The sequence below is a fragment of the Dendrobates tinctorius genome, unplaced genomic scaffold (assembly GCF_039654945.1).
Source record: "Dendrobates tinctorius isolate UK_male_01 unplaced genomic scaffold, ASM3965494v1 ptg000170l, whole genome shotgun sequence".
In the NCBI taxonomy this organism is placed as follows: Eukaryota; Metazoa; Chordata; class Amphibia; order Anura; family Dendrobatidae; genus Dendrobates; species Dendrobates tinctorius.
The window spans coordinates 4,603,300-4,629,300 of NW_027361837.1; positions in this window are offsets into that span (position 1 = coordinate 4,603,300).

The window sequence follows — 26,001 nt, forward strand, 5'->3', positions numbered from 1 at the left end:
ACTTGTTTGGGCTCATGAGAGGAGTAGAAAAACATCAAAAATTTCAGTCCTGCATGATTCTACCAAGAAATGTGTGTTCATTGAAACCGCTGGTTTTTGATAGTTTGGGCCCTATTGAATAATGAATGTTTTGAATTTTCTCCAAAAGTAAAGTAGTTGCAAACTCATCCTTTTAGAAACTTGTTTGGGCTGTTGAGAGAAGTAAAAAACCATCAAAAATTTCAATCCTGCATGATTCTACCAAGAAATGTGATTCTTCATTCAAAACGCTGGTTTTTGCTATTGGGCTCTATTGAATAATGAATGCTTTGAATTTTCTCCAAAAGTAAAGTAGTTGCAAACTCATGCTTTTAGAGACTTGTTTGGGCTCATGAGAGGAGTAGAAAAACATCAAAAATTTCAGTCCTGAATGATTCTACCAAGAAATGTGTGTTCATTGAAACCGCTGGTTTTTGATAGTTTGGGCCCTATTGAATAATGAATGCTTTGAATTTTCTCCAAAAGTAAAGTAGTTGCAAACTCATCCTTTTAGAAACTTGTTTGGGCTGTTGAGAGGAGTAAAAAAACCATCAAAAATTTCAATCCTGCATGATTCTACCAAGAAATGTGATTCTTCATTCAAAACGCTGGTTTTTGCTATTGGGCTCTATTGAATAATGAATGTTTTGAATTTTCTTCAAAAGTAAAGTAGTTGCAAACTCATGCTTTTAGAGACTTGTTTGGGCTCATGAGAGGAGTAGAAAAACATCAAAAATTTCAGTCCTGCATGATTCTACCAAGACATGTGTGTTCATTGAAACGGCTGGTTTTTGATAGTTTGGGCCCTATTGAATAATGAATGTTTTGAATTTTCTCCAAAAGTAAAGTAGTTGCAAACTCATCCTTTTAGAAACTTGTTTGGGCTGTTGAGAGGAGTAAAAAACCATCAAATATTTCAATCCTGCATGATTCTACCAAGAAATGTGATTCTTCATTCAAAACGCTGGTTTTTGCTATTGGACTCTATTGAATAATGAATGTTTTGAATTTTCTCCAAAAGTAAAGTAGTTGCAAACTCATGCTTTTAGAGACTTGTTTGGGCTCATGAGATGAGTAGAAAAACATCAGAAATTTCAGTCCTGCATGATTCTACCAAGACATGTGTGTTCATTGAAACGGCTGGTTTTTGATAGTTTGGGCCCTATTGAATAATGAATGTTTTGAATTTTCTCCAAAAGTAAAGTAGTTGCAAACTCATCCTTTTAGAAACTTGTTTGGGCTGTTGAGAGGAGTAAAAAACCATCAAAAATTTCAATCCTGCATGATTCTACCAAGAAATGTGATTCTTCATTCAAAACGCTGGTTTTTGCTATTGGGCTCTATTGAATAATGAATGTTTTGAATTTTCTCCAAAAGTAAAGTAGTTGCAAACTCATGCATTTAGAGACTTGTTTGGGCTCATGAGAGGAGTAGAAAAACATCAAAAATTTCAGTCCTGCATGATTCTACCAAGAAATGTGTGTTCATTGAAACCGCTGGTTTTTGATAGTTTGGGCCCTATTGAATAATGAATGTTTTGAATTTTCTCCAAAAGTAAAGTAGTTGCAAACTCATCCTTTTAGAAACTTGTTTGGGCTGTTGAGAGGAGTAAAAAACCATCAAAAATTTCAATCCTGCATGATTCTACCAAGAAATGTGATTCTTCATTCAAAACGCTGGTTTTTGCTATTGGGCTCTATTGAATAATGAATGTTTTGAATTTTCTCCAAAAGTAAAGTAGTTGCAAACTCATGCTTTTAGAGACTTGTTTGGGCTCATGAGAGGAGTAGAAAAACATCAAAAATTTCAGTCCTGCATGATTCTACCAAGAAATGTGTGTTCATTGAAACCGCTGGTTTTTGATAGTTTGGGCCCTATTGAATAATGAATGTTTTGAATTTTCTCCAAAAGTAAAGTAGTTGCAAACTCATCCTTTTAGAAACTTGTTTGGGCTGTTGAGAGGAGTAAAAAACCATCAGAAAATTCAATCCTGCATAATTTTACCAAGAAATGTGATTCTTCATTCAAAACCTGATTTTTGCCATTGGGCTCTATTGAATAGTGAATGTTTTGAATTTTCTCCAAAAGTAAAGTAGTTGCAAACTCATGCTTTTAGAGACTTGTTTGAGCTCATGAGAGGAGTAGAAAAACATCAAAAATTTCAGTCCTGCATGATTCTACCAAGAAATGTGTTCATTCAAACCGCTGGTTTTTGATAGTTTGGGCCCTATTGAATAATGAATGTTTTGAATTTTCTCCAAAAGTAAAGTAGTTGCAAACTCATTCTTTTAGAAACTTGTTTGGGCTGTTGAGGGGAGTAATAAACCATCAAAAATTTCAATCCTGCATGATTCTACCAAGAAATGTGATTCTTCATTCAAAACGCTGGTTTTTGCTATTGGGCTCTATTGAATAATGAATGTTTTGAATTTTCTCCAAAAGTAAAGTAGTTGCAAACTCATGCTTTTAGAGACTTGTTTGGGCTCATGAGAGGAGTAGAAAAACATCAAAAATTTCAGTCCTGCATGATTCTACCAAGAAATGTGTGTTCATTGAAACCGCTGGTTTTTGATAGTTTGGGCCCTATTGAATAATGAATGTTTTGAATTTTCTCCAAAAGTAAAGTAGTTGCAAACTCATCCTTTTAGAAACTTGTTTGGGCTGTTGAGAGGAGTAAAAAACCATCAAAAATTTCAATCCTGCATGATTCTACCAAGAAATGTGATTCTTCATTCAAAACGCTGGTTTTTGCTATTGGGCTCTATTGAATAATGAATGTTTTGAATTTTCTCCAAAAGTAAAGTAGTTGCAAACTCATGCTTTTAGAGACTTGTTTGGGCTCATGAGATGAGTAGAAAAACATCAAAAATTTCAGTCCTGCATGATTCTACCAAGACATGTGTGTTCATTGAAACGGCTGGTTTTTGATAGTTTGGGCCCTATTGAATAATGAATGTTTTGAATTTTCTCCAAAAGTAAAGTAGTTGCAAACTCATCCTTTTAGAAACTTGTTTGGGCTGTTGAGAGGAGTAAAAAACCATCAAATATTTCAATCCTGCATGATTCTACCAAGAAATGTGATTCTTCATTCAAAACGCTGGTTTTTGCTATTGGGCTCTATTGAATAATGAATGTTTTGAATTTTCTCCATTTTCAATAACTTTATTAAAAATTTTACATAACGTTAACAGTAGTATTTTTACAGCATACTGTTGACAGTAGGGTTCAGGATAATATACAAAATAACAGTAATGTATTACATTGAGTGGATCAGTAGGAGTAACAATACACCTAACAATAACACTTAACAGTAGTGTGGTATATTGTCAAGAACCAAGAGATAATCCTAAAATAAACAAACGTAATGAGTTACCTTGTATTCTGTTTTAAGAGAGTAATGCGCGTTTTTACCAGATAAATTCAGAGAGGAGAGATATCAGCAGTAAAAATAAAAAAAATCACATAGTGGGAGAGACCAAGAGCAGTTCAATTAGGAGAAATTCTGATCAGAGGTAAATCTTATCCAAGAATTCCACCTTTTGCTATATGTACTGAAGTAGTCATTTGCCAAAGCATGGCTTTTTTCGTATGAGCAATGTAATGACATCTTGTCTACAATATCACTAATTTTGGGAGTAGCCTCTTCGTTCCATAAGGATGCTATGGCATTTTTAGTTATTAGAAAAAGGTGGATAACTGTTGGGATATGAGATGTATGAATCACTTCTAAACCTATGGACAGTAATGCCATCTGTGGCGTAAGGGTGATGTTTTGTTTAGTCAGAATATTAATTGTTCTAGAGATTTCTATCCAAATGGGCCTGATTTTAGGACATTCCCAGAATACATGTAATAGTGTACCTGTGAATCCGCAATCTCTCCAACAATCTGGGGATCTACCTGGGAACATCCTGGCCAGCTTCACAGGAGTATAGTACCACCTAGATGTCAGTTTGTAAAAGGATTCATGTAGGGATGCGCAAATGTTGGATGAATATGTCTGTTTAAGAGCCAGCTCCCATTGTTCCAGAGAGAATAGAGTATCAAAATCGCTCTCCCATTTAATCATATATGGAGTCTTTTCTCCAATTTCAGAGCCGTTCAAAAAATCATATATATTTCTTGATCTCCAATGGACCTTAACATTAGGATTACAAAGTAGCAAACTTGTAGATTCTGTAATGTAAGATTTTTTTTTCAAAAATTTTGAGATATTTTTCTTAATCGAGGGAAGGAGTTCCAAATCCCGGCAAGAAAAATTATTTTGAGATATTAAAGATTCGTTGCTTATAAATTTCTTACCATCGAACAAATCTCCTATCACCTTAATACCAAATTTTATCCATTCTTTCGGGATTTTTTTATCCATTAGTAAACCAAGAAATTTGATAGGGATATTTTTTAATTGAACGTATCTCTGGCTTCTGTTTCTCTTAACCTGCGGCTTAGCCAGTTGCTTCCATGCAGAGAGAGTTGCGGAGATTATTGGGGAGTCATAACGTAAAGGAGTAGATGACCCCAAACACTCTAGAATTGCGCTTAAAAGAGTTTTGTTTTTATTAAAATATGTCTCGATTTCTACCCAAGCTGGGACGTTATTTGAATTAACCCAAGAAAAGGATTGTTTTATTAAATTGGCATAGTAATAATTAATTAAATTTGGAAGGGCTAGGCCTCCATTGACTTTGCTTCTGTATAGTATATGGGAAGCCACTCTCGCCCTTTTCTTATTCCAAACGAACTTATTTATAATAGACTGAAGTTTCCTAATAAATTTTAAGGGAACAAGTAAAGGTATTGCTCTAAAGATATATAGTATCTTTGGAAGGGTAAAAAGTTTAAATAGTGTTATCCTTCCCACCCATGAAATTTCGTGAGTCGCAAAATTGTTCAATTCGATCTGAGTCTTTTTTGTAATGTTTTGTATGTTCAACTCAACTGTCTTCCTAAAGTTCCTGGATATACGAATACCCAAATATGAAACATCCTCTTTCTCCCAATCAAACCGGGAAATTTCCTTAATGCGTGAGATGGTTAGGTCATCTAGAAAGAAATCCAAGATTTTAGATTTGTTCTCATTGATTTTGTAAAATGAGATTTTAGAGAAATTCTCGATAGTAGATAATACACCCCTAATAGAGTTCAGTGGATCTGATAGACTCAGTATAATGTCATCAGCGAATAGACCGATTTTAAATTGGTGATCTTCAATTTGGATACCTTGGATCTCATCATTGGTTCTTATTGCTTCTGCTAAGGGTTCCATAATCAGCGCAAATAACAGGGGGGAGAGTGGGCATCCCTGTCTAGTTCCGTTAGTTATCATGATGCGATCTGAAGTGTGGTTATTTGTATAAACATTAGCGGAAGGGTTTGTGTATAAAGCCATTATAGTTTTTATTATATTATCACTGAAGCCAAATTTATTCAGAGTTGCTTTAAGGAAGTCCCAATTAACCCTGTCGAAGGCTTTCTCTGCGTCTAAAGCCAGGAGGAGAGAGGGGATTTTCTTTCTTTTAATAAAATTTACCAAGTTCAATGTTCTCCTAGTGCCATCGGTAGTCTGGCGTCCCTCTATAAACCCGAGTTGATCTTTATGAATAATGTTTGGGAGGATATTTTTTAGTCTATTTGCTATAATTTTTGAGTATAGTTTGACGTCGGTATTTATTAGAGAGATAGGCCTATAATTTTTGACTGACTCCGGGTCTCCCTTAGGTTTGGGTATTAAAATTATATTAGCCTGTAACATTTCCTGAGGAAACTTTCCAGTCCGAGATGCCTTGTCAAAAATGCGGACTAAGTGTGGGGTTATGATATTTGCGAATGCTTGGTAATATTCATTCGAGAATCCATCGGGGCCCGGAGTTTTCTTTTTTTTAGATGATTTAATTACTTCCAGGACTTCAGACGCAGAGAAAGGGGCCTCAAGTTTAGACAGTTGTTGGGGAGTAATCTTAGGTAACCCCAGAGGGGCAAGAAAATCATTTATGCCTTGTTCGTCGGGTTGTTGGGTATGTTCATCTAGTTTAAGATTGTAAATAGACGAATAGTATTTAGCAAATGCTTCAACGATTTTCTTGGGGTGTTCTAATTTATTGCCCTCATGGTTAATTTTATTGATTTTGCATTTGATCCTAATTGATCTGAATTTTTGTGCCATAAGTCTAGTGGGTTTGTTGTATGAAGAATAATAGTTTGATTTCATTAGTTTTGCGAATTTTTCGTATTCACTGAATAACTCCGATCTAAGATCTATTCTTAGTTTAAGAATCTCCGAGTGTATATTTGGTGGAGGAGAGGATGAATTTTGTAATATTGCTTCCAATTTTTGTAACTCTAATTGTAAGGTACGGATTTTTTCTTTGGAAAGTTTTTTTTTGTTGTAGGTCAGATATGTCATAACCCCCCTAATTACTGCCTTGTGCGCGTTCCAAAGGGTGAATGGGCAAATGTTGTTTATATCATTTTCTATGAAATAATTATTTAAGGCTTTTTCAATTTCTTTTTTAAATTTTGGGTTGAACAACAGGGATGAGTCGCATCTCCATTGGGATCTGAACTCTGCCGACCTACCAAGAAAAATTTCTGCAACAATTGGAGAGTGATCAGAAAATGTTTTGGAGAGAATTTCAATTTTCTTAAATTTCGAAATTGAGAACGTATCTGTCAAAAACAAGTCAATCCTAGCGAAAGACTTGTGTGCCTCTGAGAAATGGGTATATTCCCTAGAAGATGTATTTAAACATCTGAATACATCTAGGTATTCATGGTTGCAAAGCCAATTTTTTAATTCAGGAAATGATGAGCGAGTGAGAGAGGTGGAGTCCATTGCTCCATCAGGAACAATGTTGAAATCACCCATCAAAACAATAACACCTTTTTTCACTTCCTGGATTTTTCTATCGAGACCATTGAAGAAACGCATTTGACCATTGCATGGAGCATAAACGTTCACAAGTGTCGTTAGTTGATTGTCTATCAGACAAGTAAGAATCAAATATCTGCCCTCGCTGTCAGAGTATTCGTTAATGATTTCGAATGAAATAGTATCTTTAATTAGTATGAGGACTCCTGCTCGTTTCTTTACATTAAGAGATTTGTATATATATGGGAAATTTTTATTCTCTATCTTGGGGTGTCCATCCCTAGCCAATTTCACCTCTTGGAGGCAAATTATATCTGCTCTGCTGCCCCTGATCTCTCTCCACGCGAGATACCTCTTAGCGGGACTATTCAATCCCCTCACATTGAGTGATAGTATCTTAACCATATACTAAAGAATACAAAAATAAAAAAAAACAGAAATATAAACAGAACAATAAACAGGAAGAGATTACCACAATCTTAGGTAAACTTCCTAAAATGGGGAAAAGCTCGTGAAACTCCGCAGGAAGCCTCCTGCATACAAAATAATGTAAGTAATATAGCCATTAAAATTTGCATTTTTCACCCTGGAGCCTCTTCTCTCTTGTCCAAGGATTTAAGAAAATTTTTCCCCTCTTGTGGAGATAGGATTACTACTACCTTCCCACCATGAATTATCAAAAGCTTAGTAGGGAACCCCCACCTATAAACCACACCCTTTTGTCTCAGAATTGTTGTAACCTCATTAAATCCCTTCCTTGTTTGTATAGTTTCTTTTGAAAGGTCTGCATATGATTTGATGTGATCATAAGGGTGGGGAAGATGTTTATTGGTCCTGAAATAGTTTAAGAATTTTTCTTTGGTGGAGTAAAAATGGAATCTTAAGATAGTGTCTCTAGGGAGCTCAGCCGAGATAGATGCAGGCCTCGGGAGTCTGTGGATTCTATCTATCATTAGTTCTACCTCAGGGACGGATGGCAGAATTTTGATTAAAATCTCTTTAACATATTTTTGTAGATTGTGCTGGTTAATTTTTTCCGAGATTCCTCTCAATTTAATGTTGTTCCTCCTACTGCGGTCTTCTAGGTCGGCTACTTTATTTCGTAAAAAAAGGATCTCTTTTTGGGCATTAGTTTGTTGTTTTTGAATGGAATCTGAGGTTTTCCCTAGAGCTTCTAATTTCTTTTCATTATTATCAATCCTGGTGTTAACTGTGTCAAGATTGGATTGTAGACTGTTTACATGTTTATTCAGAGAGGACTCAAAGCTTTTATTTAATGCTAGAATTAAGTCTTTAATATATTTTTCAGAGACCCCTCTCTCAGAAGCCTGGAAATTTTCCAGACCCTCATGTCCACTGCTACTAGCCTCCTCCTCCTCCTCTACAGAACTATAATCTTTTCTGGGTCTACTTTTTTCTGGACTATGAGATGGAGAGGCTTCGTAGTATTCTTCCTCGTCTGACAACACAGACCTACCCTCCCCTTTAGACTCATCTCTTTTAGATTTTCTACTAACAGAGGTATCCATTGTTGATTGGATGTTATCCAACTCTTGTATCATTAAAGTATGGGAATCACCCTTTTGTCCGATTTCAAATTTAGTAGTATTTTTGGGGGAGGGAGGAGGGCTAATGCATATAGCTTCATCTAGATTAGTCATATCTTGTTTACGTGTGGATTTAGATTTATCTTTCTGCTGTTTCGCTTTGTTGTTTTTCTGACTCATTATTATTATTTTTTTTTTTTTTTTTTTTTTTCTTTTCAATCTACAATGTACAATGCTTTCACTGTGACCGGTTCCCTAAAGAACAACAAAGATTTTCTATTAACTCAACACAAATAAATCATGAAATTGTGTACCTGTAGATAAAGAGATCAGATGTATCACAAAAGCTGTTTAGATCAAATATATAGATGAATAGTCTGCAGACACCACAGTATGTTAAATAAAGATAATAGTAAACAGTTTCCTGTAATTAGATTGACAATCTTAGTTAGCCCTTACAGATGAAGCACAGATAATCACCATAAATGAGGTCTGCTGCACTGTTTATAATAATGCCAGGTGAAGGCCACCTTAGTGGTTCCCAACCGGATCCGCAGCTTATTTTAATGATTCTCCCGTCTCTCCTGGACCTCAATCTCACCCACGTCAGATTCTTTGATGTATTTAGGGGCATACACCGTACACAGCCCCCACCTCTCAGCTGCTGCAGAAACTCTCCCGGTACCTGTCACCAACACTAACAGTCCTGGATGTCCTCCACGCCTCCCAGCCGCTCCTCTCCCTTGATCTCCTTGGCGGTGCTGCTCCTGTGATCCCCCGCCGACTGTTACCGCTCCCCGCTGCCACCGCTGTTCAGTACCTTGTAGTTAGTGCCGCTGCAGCCTCTACCGGGACACCCGATCTCCTCCTCCGCTCCTTTGTTAGGCGTTGCTGGACCTCACTGCCGATGACGGGCTCCGTATATTCTGGCGCACCGCTGCTTTGAATATCAGGCGCGGGAAAGTCTAGGCCGGCGCTCTCCTCCTGTTGCTTTCTTCAGACACCGCCGTGCTCACCGGCGTCGCTATGTAACACTGCCTCAGCCAGATCTGCGATGTCCTCCGCACCTCTCAGCCGCTGCACTTCTTTAATCTCCACGTCCACACCGCTCCCAAGGTTCCCCGCTGACTGTCGCCGCTCCACTCTGTCACCTCGATTCAGCTCCTTGTAATTAGCGCCGCAGCCTCCACCGGGACACCAGTACTCCTCCTCCGCACCGCTGCTAGCTGCCGCTGGACTCCACTGTCTATGTCGGGCTCTTTACATCAGCGTCTTTCACCTCCTCACATCGGGCGCATCGCTGCTTTAAACACCGCGCGCGGGAAGACAAAGGCGGGAAAGCGCGGGGAAATCCCGGCCGGTTCACTCCTGCTGCTTTCTTCAGACGCCGCTGTACTTGCTGGCGTCGCTATGTAACGCTGCCTCAGTCAGACCTCCGGGACCCGCCGCTTGTCACAACGGGCACCTGAGTCTCCTCTGTCGGCCTCTTTCGGTTTCTCTAGCAGCGTCTCACCTCTTCCCCTCTCGGGCCCGCCGCTGCAGAGAGAAGCAGGCGCGGGAAAAACTTGCTGATTCACCGCTCCTCAGGCATTAGAAGGTCATATCTCGGGGAATATTCATCAAAAGAACTCCAGAGAGGTCTCAAAATGATCCTGGAGAATAAGGCTCTCTAGTCCAATAAATCTTTTTGTCCAAATTCTTCTTGTTCGCTTTGCATGTCGCTTAATAAGGAAGGCTTCCTCAGAGCTCAGAGCTCACACAGCCTGCTGCATTGAGCTCCAGACCACGCCCCTTGAATTTTCTCCAAAAGTAAAGTAGTTGCAAACTCATGCTTTTAGAGACTTGTTTGGGCTCATGAGATGAGTAGAAAAACATCAAAAATTTCAGTCCTGCATGATTCTACCAAGACATGTGTGTTCATTGGAACGGCTGGTTTTTGATAGTTTGGGCCCTATTGAATAATGAATGTTTTGAATTTTCTCCAAAAGTAAAGTAGTTGCAAACTCATGCTTTTAGAGACTTGTTTGGGCTCATGAGATGAGTAGAAAAACATCAGAAATTTCAGTCCTGCATGATTCTACCAAGACATGTGTGTTCATTGAAACGGCTGGTTTTTGATAGTTTGGGCCCTATTGAATAATGAATGTTTTGAATTTTCTCCAAAAGTAAAGTAGTTGCAAACTCATCCTTTTAGAAACTTGTTTGGGCTGTTGAGAGGAGTAAAAAACCATCAAAAATTTCAATCCTGCATGATTCTACCAAGAAATGTGATTCTTCATTCAAAACGCTGGTTTTTGCTATTGGGCTCTATTGAATAATGAATGTTTTGAATTTTCTCCAAAAGTAAAGTAGTTGCAAACTCATGCTTTTAGAGACTTGTTTGGGCTCATGAGTGGAGTAGAAAAACATCAAAAATTTCAGTCCTGCATGATTCTACCAAGAAATGTGTGTTCATTGAAACCGCTGGTTTTTGATAGTTTGGGCCCTATTGAATAATGAATGTTTTGAATTTTCTCCAAAAGTAAAGTAGTTGCAAACTCATCCTTTTAGAAACTTGTTTGGGCTGTTGAGAGAAGTAAAAAACCATCAAAAATTTCAATCCTGCATGATTCTACCAAGAAATGTGATTCTTCATTCAAAACGCTGGTTTTTGCTATTGGGCTCTATTGAATAATGAATGTTTTGAATTTTCTCCAAAAGTAAAGTAGTTGCAAACTCATGCTTTTAGAGACTTGTTTGGGCTCATGAGATGAGTAGAAAAACATCAAAAATTTCAGTCCTGCATGATTCTACCAAGACATGTGTGTTCATTGAAACGGCTGGTTTTTGATAGTTTGGGCCCTATTGAATAATGAATGTTTTGAATTTTCTCCAAAAGTAAAGTAGTTGCAAACTCATCCTTTTAGAAACTTGTTTGGGCTGTTGAGAGGAGTAAAAAACCATCAAATATTTCAATCCTGCATGATTCTACCAAGAAATGTGATTCTTCATTCAAAACGCTGGTTTTTGCTATTGGGCTCTATTGAATAATGAATGTTTTGAATTTTCTCCAAAAGTAAAGTAGTTGCAAACTCATGCTTTTAGAGACTTGTTTGGGCTCATGAGATGAGTAGAAAAACATCAAAAATTTCAGTCCTGCATGATTCTACCAAGACATGTGTGTTCATTGGAACGGCTGGTTTTTGATAGTTTGGGCCCTATTGAATAATGAATGTTTTGAATTTTCTCCAAAAGTAAAGTAGTTGCAAACTCATCCTTTTAGAAACTTGTTTGGGCTGTTGAGAGGAGTAAAAAACCATCAAATATTTCAATCCTGCATGATTCTACCAAGAAATGTGATTCTTCATTCAAAACGCTGGTTTTTGCTATTGGGCTCTATTGAATAATGAATGTTTTGAATTTTCTCCAAAAGTAAAGTAGTTGCAAACACATCCTTTTAGAAACTTGTTTGGGCTGTTGAGAGGAGTAAAAAACCATCAAAAATTTCAATCCTGCATGATTCTACCAAGAAATGTGATTCTTCATTCAAAACGCTGGTTTTTGCTATTGGGCTCTATTGAATAATGATATGTTTTGAATTTTCTCCAAAAGTAAAGTAGTTGCAAACTCATGCTTTTAGAGACTTGTTTGGGCTCATGAGATGAGTAGAAAAACATCAGAAATTTCAGTCCTGCATGATTCTACCAAGACATGTGTGTTCATTGAAACGGCTGGTTTTTGATAGTTTGGGCCCTATTGAATAATGAATGTTTTGAATTTTCTCCAAAAGTAAAGTAGTTGCAAACTCATCCTTTTAGAAACTTGTTTGGGCTGTTGAGAGGAGTAAAAAACCATCAAAAATTTCAATCCTGCATGATTCTACCAAGAAATGTGATTCTTCATTCAAAACGCTGGTTTTTGCTATTGGGCTCTATTGAATAATGAATGTTTTGAATTTTCTCCAAAAGTAAAGTAGTTGCAAACTCATGCTTTTAGAGACTTGTTTGGGCTCATGAGAGGAGTAGAAAAACATCAAAAATTTCAGTCCTGCATGATTCTACCAAGAAATGTGTGTTCATTGAAACCGCTGGTTTTTGATAGTTTGGGCCCTATTGAATAATGAATGTTTTGAATTTTCTCCAAAAGTAAAGTAGTTGCAAACTCATCCTTTTAGAAACTTGTTTGGGCTGTTGAGAGAAGTAAAAAACCATCAAAAATTTCAATCCTGCATGATTCTACCAAGAAATGTGATTCTTCATTCAAAACGCTGGTTTTTGCTATTGGGCTCTATTGAATAATGAATGCTTTGAATTTTCTCCAAAAGTAAAGTAGTTGCAAACTCATGCTTTTAGAGACTTGTTTGGGCTCATGAGAGGAGTAGAAAAACATCAAAAATTTCAGTCCTGAATGATTCTACCAAGAAATGTGTGTTCATTGAAACCGCTGGTTTTTGATAGTTTGGGCCCTATTGAATAATGAATGTTTTGAATTTTCTCCAAAAGTAAAGTAGTTGCAAACTCATCCTTTTAGAAACTTGTTTGGGCTGTTGAGAGGAGTAAAAAAACCATCAAAAATTTCAATCCTGCATGATTCTACCAAGAAATGTGATTCTTCATTCAAAACGCTGGTTTTTGCTATTGGGCTCTATTGAATAATGAATGTTTTGAATTTTCTTCAAAAGTAAAGTAGTTGCAAACTCATGCTTTTAGAGACTTGTTTGGGCTCATGAGAGGAGTAGAAAAACATCAAAAATTTCAGTCCTGCATGATTCTACCAAGACATGTGTGTTCATTGAAACGGCTGGTTTTTGATAGTTTGGGCCCTATTGAATAATGAATGTTTTGAATTTTCTCCAAAAGTAAAGTAGTTGCAAACTCATCCTTTTAGAAACTTGTTTGGGCTGTTGAGAGGAGTAAAAAACCATCAAATATTTCAATCCTGCATGATTCTACCAAGAAATGTGATTCTTCATTCAAAACGCTGGTTTTTGCTATTGGACTCTATTGAATAATGAATGTTTTGAATTTTCTCCAAAAGTAAAGTAGTTGCAAACTCATGCTTTTAGAGACTTGTTTGGGCTCATGAGATGAGTAGAAAAACATCAGAAATTTCAGTCCTGCATGATTCTACCAAGACATGTGTGTTCATTGAAACGGCTGGTTTTTGATAGTTTGGGCCCTATTGAATAATGAATGTTTTGAATTTTCTCCAAAAGTAAAGTAGTTGCAAACTCATCCTTTTAGAAACTTGTTTGGGCTGTTGAGAGGAGTAAAAAACCATCAAAAATTTCAATCCTGCATGATTCTACCAAGAAATGTGATTCTTCATTCAAAACGCTGGTTTTTGCTATTGGGCTCTATTGAATAATGAATGTTTTGAATTTTCTCCAAAAGTAAAGTAGTTGCAAACTCATGCATTTAGAGACTTGTTTGGGCTCATGAGAGGAGTAGAAAAACATCAAAAATTTCAGTCCTGCATGATTCTACCAAGAAATGTGTGTTCATTGAAACCGCTGGTTTTTGATAGTTTGGGCCCTATTGAATAATGAATGTTTTGAATTTTCTCCAAAAGTAAAGTAGTTGCAAACTCATGCTTTTAGAGACTTGTTTGGGCTCATGAGAGGAGTAGAAAAACATCAAAAATTTCAGTCCTGCATGATTCTACCAAGAAATGTGTGTTCATTGAAACCGCTGGTTTTTGATAGTTTGGGCCCTATTGAATAATGAATGTTTTGAATTTTCTCCAAAAGTAAAGTAGTTGCAAACTCATCCTTTTAGAAACTTGTTTGGGCTGTTGAGAGGAGTAAAAAACCATCAAAAATTTCAATCCTGCATGATTCTACCAAGAAATGTGATTCTTCATTCAAAACGCTGGTTTTTGCTATTGGGCTCTAATGAATAATGAATGTTTTGAATTTTCTCCAAAAGTAAAGTAGTTGCAAACTCATGCTTTTAGAGACTTGTTTGGGCTCATGAGAGGAGTAGAAAAACATCAAAAATTTCAGTCCTGCATGATTCTACCAAGAAATGTGTGTTCATTGAAACCGCTGGTTTTTGATAGTTTGGGCCCTATTGAATAATGAATGTTTTGAATTTTCTCCAAAAGTAAAGTAGTTGCAAACTCATCCTTTTAGAAACTTGTTTGGGCTGTTGAGAGGAGTAAAAAACCATCAAAAAATTCAATCCTGCATGATTTTACCAAGAAATGTGATTCTTCATTCAAAACCTGATTTTTGCTATTGGGCTCTATTGAATAGTGAATGTTTTGAATTTTCTCCAAAAGTAAAGTAGTTGCAAACTCATGCTTTTAGAGACTTGTTTGGGCTCATGAGAGGAGTAGAAAAACATCAAAAATTTCAGTCCTGCATGATTCTACCAAGAAATGTGTTCATTCAAACCGCTGGTTTTTGATAGTTTGGGCCCTATTGAATAATGAATGTTTTGAATTTTCTCCAAAAGTAAAGTAGTTGCAAACTCATCCTTTTAGAAACTTGTTTGGGCTGTTGAGAGGAGTAAAAAACCATCAAATATTTCAATCCTGCATGATTCTACCAAGAAATGTGATTCTTCATTCAAAACGCTGGTTTTTGCTATTGGGCTCTATTGAATAATGAATGTTTTGAATTTTCTCCAAAAGTAAAGTAGTTGCAAACACATCCTTTTAGAAACTTGTTTGGGCTGTTGAGAGGAGTAAAAAACCATCAAAAATTTCAATCCTGCATGATTCTACCAAGAAATGTGATTCTTCATTCAAAACGCTGGTTTTTGCTATTGGGCTCTATTGAATAATGATATGTTTTGAATTTTCTCCAAAAGTAAAGTAGTTGCAAACTCATGCTTTTAGAGACTTGTTTGGGCTCATGAGATGAGTAGAAAAACATCAGAAATTTCAGTCCTGCATGATTCTACCAAGACATGTGTGTTCATTGAAACGGCTGGTTTTTGATAGTTTGGGCCCTATTGAATAATGAATGTTTTGAATTTTCTCCAAAAGTAAAGTAGTTGCAAACTCATCCTTTTAGAAACTTGTTTGGGCTGTTGAGAGGAGTAAAAAACCATCAAAAATTTCAATCCTGCATGATTCTACCAAGAATTGTGATTCTTCATTCAAAACGCTGGTTTTTGCTATTGGGCTCTATTGAATAATGAATGTTTTGAATTTTCTCCAAAAGTAAAGTAGTTGCAAACTCATGCTTTTAGAGACTTGTTTGGGCTCATGAGAGGAGTAGAAAAACATCAAAAATTTCAGTCCTGCATGATTCTACCAAGAAATGTGTGTTCATTGAAACCGCTGGTTTTTGATAGTTTGGGCCCTATTGAATAATGAATGTTTTGAATTTTCTCCAAAAGTAAAGTAGTTGCAAACTCATCCTTTTAGAAACTTGTTTGGGCTGTTGAGAGAAGTAAAAAACCATCAAAAATTTCAATCCTGCATGATTCTACCAAGAAATGTGATTCTTCATTCAAAACGCTGGTTTTTGCTATTGGGCTCTATTGAATAATGAATGCTTTGAATTTTCTCCAAAAGTAAAGTAGTTGCAAACTCATGCTTTTAGAGACTTGTTTGGGCTCATGAGAGGAGTAGAAAAACATCAAAAATTTCAGTCCTGAATGATTCTACCAAGAAATGTGTGTTCATTGAAACCGCTGGTTTTTGATAGTTTGGGCCCTATTGAATAATGAATGTTTTGAATTTTCTCCAAAAGTAAAGTAGTTGCAAACTCATCCTTTTAGAAACTTGTTTGGGCTGTTGAGAGGAGTAAAAAAACCATCAAAAATTTCAATCCTGCATGATTCTACCAAGAAATGTGATTCTTCATTCAAAACGCTGGTTTTTGCTATTGGGCTCTATTGAACAATGAATGTTTTGAATTTTCTTCAAAAGTAAAGTAGTTGCAAACTCATGCTTTTAGAGACTTGTTTGGGCTCATGAGAGGAGTAGAAAAACATCAAAAATTTCAGTCCTGCATGATTCTACCAAGACATGTGTGTTCATTGAAACGGCTGGTTTTTGATAGTTTGGGCCCTATTGAATAATGAATGTTTTGAATTTTCTCCAAAAGTAAAGTAGTTGCAAACTCATCCTTTTAGAAACTTGTTTGGGCTGTTGAGAGGAGTAAAAAACCATCAAATATTTCAATCCTGCATGATTCTACCAAGAAATGTGATTCTTCATTCAAAACGCTGGTTTTTGCTATTGGACTCTATTGAATAATGAATGTTTTGAATTTTCTCCAAAAGTAAAGTAGTTGCAAACTCATGCTTTTAGAGACTTGTTTGGGCTCATGAGATGAGTAGAAAAACATCAGAAATTTCAGTCCTGCATGATTCTACCAAGACATGTGTGTTCATTGAAACGGCTGGTTTTTGATAGTTTGGGCCCTATTGAATAATGAATGTTTTGAATTTTCTCCAAAAGTAAAGTAGTTGCAAACTCATCCTTTTAGAAACTTGTTTGGGCTGTTGAGAGGAGTAAAAAACCATCAAAAATTTCAATCCTGCATGATTCTACCAAGAAATGTGATTCTTCATTCAAAACGCTGGTTTTTGCTATTGGGCTCTATTGAATAATGAATGTTTTGAATTTTCTCCAAAAGTAAAGTAGTTGCAAACTCATGCATTTAGAGACTTGTTTGGGCTCATGAGAGGAGTAGAAAAACATCAAAAATTTCAGTCCTGCATGATTCTACCAAGAAATGTGTGTTCATTGAAACCGCTGGTTTTTGATAGTTTGGGCCCTATTGAATAATGAATGTTTTGAATTTTCTCCAAAAGTAAAGTAGTTGCAAACTCATCCTTTTAGAAACTTGTTTGGGCTGTTGAGAGGAGTAAAAAACCATCAAAAATTTCAATCCTGCATGATTCTACCAAGAAATGTGATTCTTCATTCAAAACGCTGGTTTTTGCTATTGGGCTCTATTGAATAATGAATGTTTTGAATTTTCTCCAAAAGTAAAGTAGTTGCAAACTCATGCTTTTAGAGACTTGTTTGGGCTCATGAGAGGAGTAGAAAAACATCAAAAATTTCAGTCCTGCATGATTCTACCAAGAAATGTGTGTTCATTGAAACCGCTGGTTTTTGATAGTTTGGGCCCTATTGAATAATGAATGTTTTGAATTTTCTCCAAAAGTAAAGTAGTTGCAAACTCATCCTTTTAGAAACTTGTTTGGGCTGTTGAGAGGAGTAAAAAACCATCAGAAAATTCAATCCTGCATAATTTTACCAAGAAATGTGATTCTTCATTCAAAACCTGATTTTTGCCATTGGGCTCTATTGAATAGTGAATGTTTTGAATTTTCTCCAAAAGTAAAGTAGTTGCAAACTCATGCTTTTAGAGACTTGTTTGAGCTCATGAGAGGAGTAGAAAAACATCAAAAATTTCAGTCCTGCATGATTCTACCAAGAAATGTGTTCATTCAAACCGCTGGTTTTTGATAGTTTGGGCCCTATTGAATAATGAATGTTTTGAATTTTCTCCAAAAGTAAAGTAGTTGCAAACTCATTCTTTTAGAAACTTGTTTGGGCTGTTGAGGGGAGTAATAAACCATCAAAAATTTCAATCCTGCATGATTCTACCAAGAAATGTGATTCTTCATTCAAAACGCTGGTTTTTGCTATTGGGCTCTATTGAATAATGAATGTTTTGAATTTTCTCCAAAAGTAAAGTAGTTGCAAACTCATGCTTTTAGAGACTTGTTTGGGCTCATGAGAGGAGTAGAAAAACATCAAAAATTTCAGTCCTGCATGATTCTACCAAGAAATGTGTGTTCATTGAAACCGCTGGTTTTTGATAGTTTGGGCCCTATTGAATAATGAATGTTTTGAATTTTCTCCAAAAGTAAAGTAGTTGCAAACTCATCCTTTTAGAAACTTGTTTGGGCTGTTGAGAGGAGTAAAAAACCATCAAAAATTTCAATCCTGCATGATTCTACCAAGAAATGTGATTCTTCATTCAAAACGCTGGTTTTTGCTATTGGGCTCTATTGAATAATGAATGTTTTGAATTTTCTCCAAAAGTAAAGTAGTTGCAAACTCATGCTTTTAGAGACTTGTTTGGGCTCATGAGATGAGTAGAAAAACATCAAAAATTTCAGTCCTGCATGATTCTACCAAGACATGTGTGTTCATTGAAACGGCTGGTTTTTGATAGTTTGGGCCCTATTGAATAATGAATGTTTTGAATTTTCTCCAAAAGTAAAGTAGTTGCAAACTCATCCTTTTAGAAACTTGTTTGGGCTGTTGAGAGGAGTAAAAAACCATCAAATATTTCAATCCTGCATGATTCTACCAAGAAATGTGATTCTTCATTCAAAACGCTGGTTTTTGCTATTGGGCTCTATTGAATAATGAATGTTTTGAATTTTCTCCAAAAGTAAAGTAGTTGCAAACTCATGCTTTTAGAGACTTGTTTGGGCTCATGAGATGAGTAGAAAAACATCAAAAATTTCAGTCCTGCATGATTCTACCAAGACATGTGTGTTCATTGGAACGGCTGGTTTTTGATAGTTTGGGCCCTATTGAATAATGAATGTTTTGAATTTTCTCCAAAAGTAAAGTAGTTGCAAACTCATCCTTTTAGAAACTTGTTTGGGCTGTTGAGAGGAGTAAAAAACCATCAAATATTTCAATCCTGCATGATTCTACCAAGAAATGTGATTCTTCATTCAAAACGCTGGTTTTTGCTATTGGGCTCTATTGAATAATGAATGTTTTGAATTTTCTCCAAAAGTAAAGTAGTTGCAAACACATCCTTTTAGAAACTTGTTTGGGCTGTTGAGAGGAGTAAAAAACCATCAAAAATTTCAATCCTGCATGATTCTACCAAGAAATGTGATTCTTCATTCAAAACGCTGGTTTTTGCTATTGGGCTCTATTGAATAATGATATGTTTTGAATTTTCTCCAAAAGTAAAGTAGTTGCAAACTCATGCTTTTAGAGACTTGTTTGGGCTCATGAGATGAGTAGAAAAACATCAGAAATTTCAGTCCTGCATGATTCTACCAAGACATGTGTGTTCATTGAAACGGCTGGTTTTTGATAGTTTGGGCCCTATTGAATAATGAATGTTTTGAATTTTCTCCAAAAGTAAAGTAGTTGCAAACTCATCCTTTTAGAAACTTGTTTGGGCTGTTGAGAGGAGTAAAAAACCATCAAAAATTTCAATCCTGCATGATTCTACCAAGAAATGTGATTCTTCATTCAAAACGCTGGTTTTTGCTATTGGGCTCTATTGAATAATGAATGTTTTGAATTTTCTCCAAAAGTAAAGTAGTTGCAAACTCATGCATTTAGAGACTTGTTTGGGCTCATGAGAGGAGTAGAAAAACATCAAAAATTTCAGTCCTGCATGATTCTACCAAGAAATGTGTGTTCATTGAAACCGCTGGTTTTTGATAGTTTGGGCCCTATTGAATAATGAATGTTTTGAATTTTCTCCAAAAGTAAAGTAGTTGCAAACTCATCCTTTTAGAAACTTGTTTGGGCTGTTGAGAGAAGTAAAAAACCATCAAAAATTTCAATCCTGCATGATTCTACCAAGAAATGTGATTCTTCATTCAAAACGCTGGTTTTTGCTATTGGGCTCTATTGAATAATGAATGCTTTGAATTTTCTCCAAAAGTAAAGTAGTTGCAAACTCATGCTTTTAGAGACTTGTTTGGGCTCATGAGAGGAGTAGAAAAACATCAAAAATTTCAGTCCTGAATGATTCTACCAAGAAATGTGTGTTCATTGAAACCGCTGGTTTTTGATAGTTTGGGCCCTATTGAATAATGAATGTTTTGAATTTTCTCCAAAAGTAAAGTAGTTGCAAACTCATCCTTTTAGAAACTTGTTTGGGCTGTTGAGAGGAGTAAAAAAACCATCAAAAATTTCAATCCTGCATGATTCTACCAAGAAATGTGATTCTTCATTCAAAACGCTGGTTTTTGCTATTGGGCTCTATTGAATAATGAATGTTTTGAATTTTCTTCAAAAGTAAAGTAGTTGCAAACTCATGCTTTTAGAGACTTGTTTGGGCTCATGAGAGGAGTAGAAAAACATCAAAAATTTCAGTCCTGCATGATTCTACCAAGACATGTGTGTTCATTGAAACGGCTGGTTTTTGATAGTTTGGGCCCTATTGAATAATGAATGTTTTGAATTTTCTCCAAAAGTAAAGTAGTTGCAAACTCATCCTTTTAGAAACTTGTTTGGGCTGTTGAGAGGAGTAAAAAACCATCAAATATTTCAATCCTGCATGATTCTACCAAGAAATGTGATTCTTCATTCAAAACGCTGGTTTTTGCTATTGGACTCTATTGAATAATGAATGTTTTGAATTTTCTCCAAAAGTAAAGTAGTTGCAAACTCATGCTTTTAGAGACTTGTTTGGGCTCATGAGATGAGTAGAAAAACATCAGAAATTTCAGTCCTGCATGATTCTACCAAGACATGTGTGTTCATTGAAACGGCTGGTTTTTGATAGTTTGGGCCCTATTGAATAATGAATGTTTTGAATTTTCTCCAAAAGTAAAGTAGTTGCAAACTCATCCTTTTAGAAACTTGTTTGGGCTGTTGAGAGGAGTAAAAAACCATCAAAAATTTCAATCCTGCATGATTCTACCAAGAAATGTGATTCTTCATTCAAAACGCTGGTTTTTGCTATTGGGCTCTATTGAATAATGAATGTTTTGAATTTTCTCCAAAAGTAAAGTAGTTGCAAACTCATGCATTTAGAGACTTGTTTGGGCTCATGAGAGGAGTAGAAAAACATCAAAAATTTCAGTCCTGCATGATTCTACCAAGAAATGTGTGTTCATTGAAACCGCTGGTTTTTGATAGTTTGGGCCCTATTGAATAATGAATGTTTTGAATTTTCTCCAAAAGTAAAGTAGTTGCAAACTCATGCTTTTAGAGACTTGTTTGGGCTCATGAGAGGAGTAGAAAAACATCAAAAATTTCAGTCCTGCATGATTCTACCAAGAAATGTGTGTTCATTGAAACCGCTGGTTTTTGATAGTTTGGGCCCTATTGAATAATGAATGTTTTGAATTTTCTCCAAAAGTAAAGTAGTTGCAAACTCATCCTTTTAGAAACTTGTTTGGGCTGTTGAGAGGAGTAAAAAACCATCAAAAATTTCAATCCTGCATGATTCTACCAAGAAATGTGATTCTTCATTCAAAACGCTGGTTTTTGCTATTGGGCTCTAATGAATAATGAATGTTTTGAATTTTCTCCAAAAGTAAAGTAGTTGCAAACTCATGCTTTTAGAGACTTGTTTGGGCTCATGAGAGGAGTAGAAAAACATCAAAAATTTCAGTCCTGCATGATTCTACCAAGAAATGTGTGTTCATTGAAACCGCTGGTTTTTGATAGTTTGGGCCCTATTGAATAATGAATGTTTTGAATTTTCTCCAAAAGTAAAGTAGTTGCAAACTCATCCTTTTAGAAACTTGTTTGGGCTGTTGAGAGGAGTAAAAAACCATCAAAAAATTCAATCCTGCATGATTTTACCAAGAAATGTGATTCTTCATTCAAAATCTGATTTTTGCTATTGGGCTCTATTGAATAGTGAATGTTTTGAATTTTCTCCAAAAGTAAAGTAGTTGCAAACTCATGCTTTTAGAGACTTGTTTGGGCTCATGAGAGGAGTAGAAAAACATCAAAAATTTCAGTCCTGCATGATTCTACCAAGAAATGTGTTCATTCAAACCGCTGGTTTTTGATAGTTTGGGCCCTATTGAATAATGAATGTTTTGAATTTTCTCCAAAAGTAAAGTAGTTGCAAACTCATCCTTTTAGAAACTTGTTTGGGCTGTTGAGAGGAGTAAAAAACCATCAAATATTTCAATCCTGCATGATTCTACCAAGAAATGTGATTCTTCATTCAAAACGCTGGTTTTTGCTATTGGGCTCTATTGAATAATGAATGTTTTGAATTTTCTCCAAAAGTAAAGTAGTTGCAAACACATCCTTTTAGAAACTTGTTTGGGCTGTTGAGAGGAGTAAAAAACCATCAAAAATTTCAATCCTGCATGATTCTACCAAGAAATGTGATTCTTCATTCAAAACGCTGGTTTTTGCTATTGGGCTCTATTGAATAATGATATGTTTTGAATTTTCTCCAAAAGTAAAGTAGTTGCAAACTCATGCTTTTAGAGACTTGTTTGGGCTCATGAGATGAGTAGAAAAACATCAGAAATTTCAGTCCTGCATGATTCTACCAAGACATGTGTGTTCATTGAAACGGCTGGTTTTTGATAGTTTGGGCCCTATTGAATAATGAATGTTTTGAATTTTCTCCAAAAGTAAAGTAGTTGCAAACTCATCCTTTTAGAAACTTGTTTGGGCTGTTGAGAGGAGTAAAAAACCATCAAAAATTTCAATCCTGCATGATTCTACCAAGAATTGTGATTCTTCATTCAAAACGCTGGTTTTTGCTATTGGGCTCTATTGAATAATGAATGTTTTGAATTTTCTCCAAAAGTAAAGTAGTTGCAAACTCATGCTTTTAGAGACTTGTTTGGGCTCATGAGAGGAGTAGAAAAACATCAAAAATTTCAGTCCTGCATGATTCTACCAAGAAATGTGTGTTCATTGAAACCGCTGGTTTTTGATAGTTTGGGCCCTATTGAATAATGAATGTTTTGAATTTTCTCCAAAAGTAAAGTAGTTGCAAACTCATCCTTTTAGAAACTTGTTTGGGCTGTTGAGAGAAGTAAAAAACCATCAAAAATTTCAATCCTGCATGATTCTACCAAGAAATGTGATTCTTCATTCAAAACGCTGGTTTTTGCTATTGGGCTCTATTGAATAATGAATGCTTTGAATTTTCTCCAAAAGTAAAGTAGTTGCAAACTCATGCTTTTAGAGACTTGTTTGGGCTCATGAGAGGAGTAGAAAAACATCAAAAATTTCAGTCCTGAATGATTCTACCAAGAAATGTGTGTTCATTGAAACCGCTGGTTTTTGATAGTTTGGGCCCTATTGAATAATGAATGTTTTGAATTTTCTCCAAAAGTAAAGTAGTTGCAAACTCATCCTTTTAGAAACTTGTTTGGGCTGTTGAGAGGAGTAAAAAAACCATCAAAAATTTCAATCCTGCATGATTCTACCAAGAAATGTGATTCTTCATTCAAAACGCTGGTTTTTGCTATTGGGCTCTATTGAATAATGAATGTTTTGAATTTTCTTCAAAAGTAAAGTAGTTGCAAACTCATGCTTTTAGAGACTTGTTTGGGCTCATGAGAGGAGTAGAAAAACATCAAAAATTTCAGTCCTGCATGATTCTACCAAGACATGTGTGTTCATTGAAACGGCTGGTTTTTGATAGTTTGGGCCCTATTGAATAATGAATGTTTTGAATTTTCTCCAAAAGTAAAGTAGTTGCAAACTCATCCTTTTAGAAACTTGTTTGGGCTGTTGAGAGGAGTAAAAAACCATCAAATATTTCAATCCTGCATGATTCTACCAAGAAATGTGATTCTTCATTCAAAACGCTGGTTTTTGCTATTGGACTCTATTGAATAATGAATGTTTTGAATTTTCTCCAAAAGTAAAGTAGTTGCAAACTCATGCTTTTAGAGACTTGTTTGGGCTCATGAGATGAGTAGAAAAACATCAGAAATTTCAGTCCTGCATGATTCTACCAAGACATGTGTGTTCATTGAAACGGCTGGTTTTTGATAGTTTGGGCCCTATTGAATAATGAATGTTTTGAATTTTCTCCAAAAGTAAAGTAGTTGCAAACTCATCCTTTTAGAAACTTGTTTGGGCTGTTGAGAGGAGTAAAAAACCATCAAAAATTTCAATCCTGCATGATTCTACCAAGAAATGTGATTCTTCATTCAAAACGCTGGTTTTTGCTATTGGGCTCTATTGAATAATGAATGTTTTGAATTTTCTCCAAAAGTAAAGTAGTTGCAAACTCATGCATTTAGAGACTTGTTTGGGCTCATGAGAGGAGTAGAAAAACATCAAAAATTTCAGTCCTGCATGATTCTACCAAGAAATGTGTGTTCATTGAAACCGCTGGTTTTTGATAGTTTGGGCCCTATTGAATAATGAATGTTTTGAATTTTCTCCAAAAGTAAAGTAGTTGCAAACTCATCCTTTTAGAAACTTGTTTGGGCTGTTGAGAGGAGTAAAAAACCATCAAAAATTTCAATCCTGCATGATTCTACCAAGAAATGTGATTCTTCATTCAAAACGCTGGTTTTTGCTATTGGGCTCTATTGAATAATGAATGTTTTGAATTTTCTCCAAAAGTAAAGTAGTTGCAAACTCATGCTTTTAGAGACTTGTTTGGGCTCATGAGAGGAGTAGAAAAACATCAAAAATTTCAGTCCTGCATGATTCTACCAAGAAATGTGTGTTCATTGAAACCGCTGGTTTTTGATAGTTTGGGCCCTATTGAATAATGAATGTTTTGAATTTTCTCCAAAAGTAAAGTAGTTGCAAACTCATCCTTTTAGAAACTTGTTTGGGCTGTTGAGAGGAGTAAAAAACCATCAGAAAATTCAATCCTGCATAATTTTACCAAGAAATGTGATTCTTCATTCAAAACCTGATTTTTGCCATTGGGCTCTATTGAATAGTGAATGTTTTGAATTTTCTCCAAAAGTAAAGTAGTTGCAAACTCATGCTTTTAGAGACTTGTTTGAGCTCATGAGAGGAGTAGAAAAACATCAAAAATTTCAGTCCTGCATGATTCTACCAAGAAATGTGTTCATTCAAACCGCTGGTTTTTGATAGTTTGGGCCCTATTGAATAATGAATGTTTTGAATTTTCTCCAAAAGTAAAGTAGTTGCAAACTCATTCTTTTAGAAACTTGTTTGGGCTGTTGAGGGGAGTAATAAACCATCAAAAATTTCAATCCTGCATGATTCTACCAAGAAATGTGATTCTTCATTCAAAACGCTGGTTTTTGGTATTGGGCTCTATTGAATAATGAATGTTTTGAATTTTCTCCAAAAGTAAAGTAGTTGCAAACTCATGCTTTTAGAGACTTGTTTGGGCTCATGAGAGGAGTAGAAAAACATCAAAAATTTCAGTCCTGCATGATTCTACCAAGAAATGTGTGTTCATTGAAACCGCTGGTTTTTGATAGTTTGGGCCCTATTGAATAATGAATGTTTTGAATTTTCTCCAAAAGTAAAGTAGTTGCAAACTCATCCTTTTAGAAACTTGTTTGGGCTGTTGAGAGGAGTAAAAAACCATCAAAAATTTCAATCCTGCATGATTCTACCAAGAAATGTGATTCTTCATTCAAAACGCTGGTTTTTGCTATTGGGCTCTATTGAATAATGAATGTTTTGAATTTTCTCCAAAAGTAAAGTAGTTGCAAACTCATGCTTTTAGAGACTTGTTTGGGCTCATGAGATGAGTAGAAAAACATCAAAAATTTCAGTCCTGCATGATTCTACCAAGACATGTGTGTTCATTGAAACGGCTGGTTTTTGATAGTTTGGGCCCTATTGAATAATGAATGTTTTGAATTTTCTCCAAAAGTAAAGTAGTTGCAAACTCATCCTTTTAGAAACTTGTTTGGGCTGTTGAGAGGAGTAAAAAACCATCAAATATTTCAATCCTGCATGATTCTACCAAGA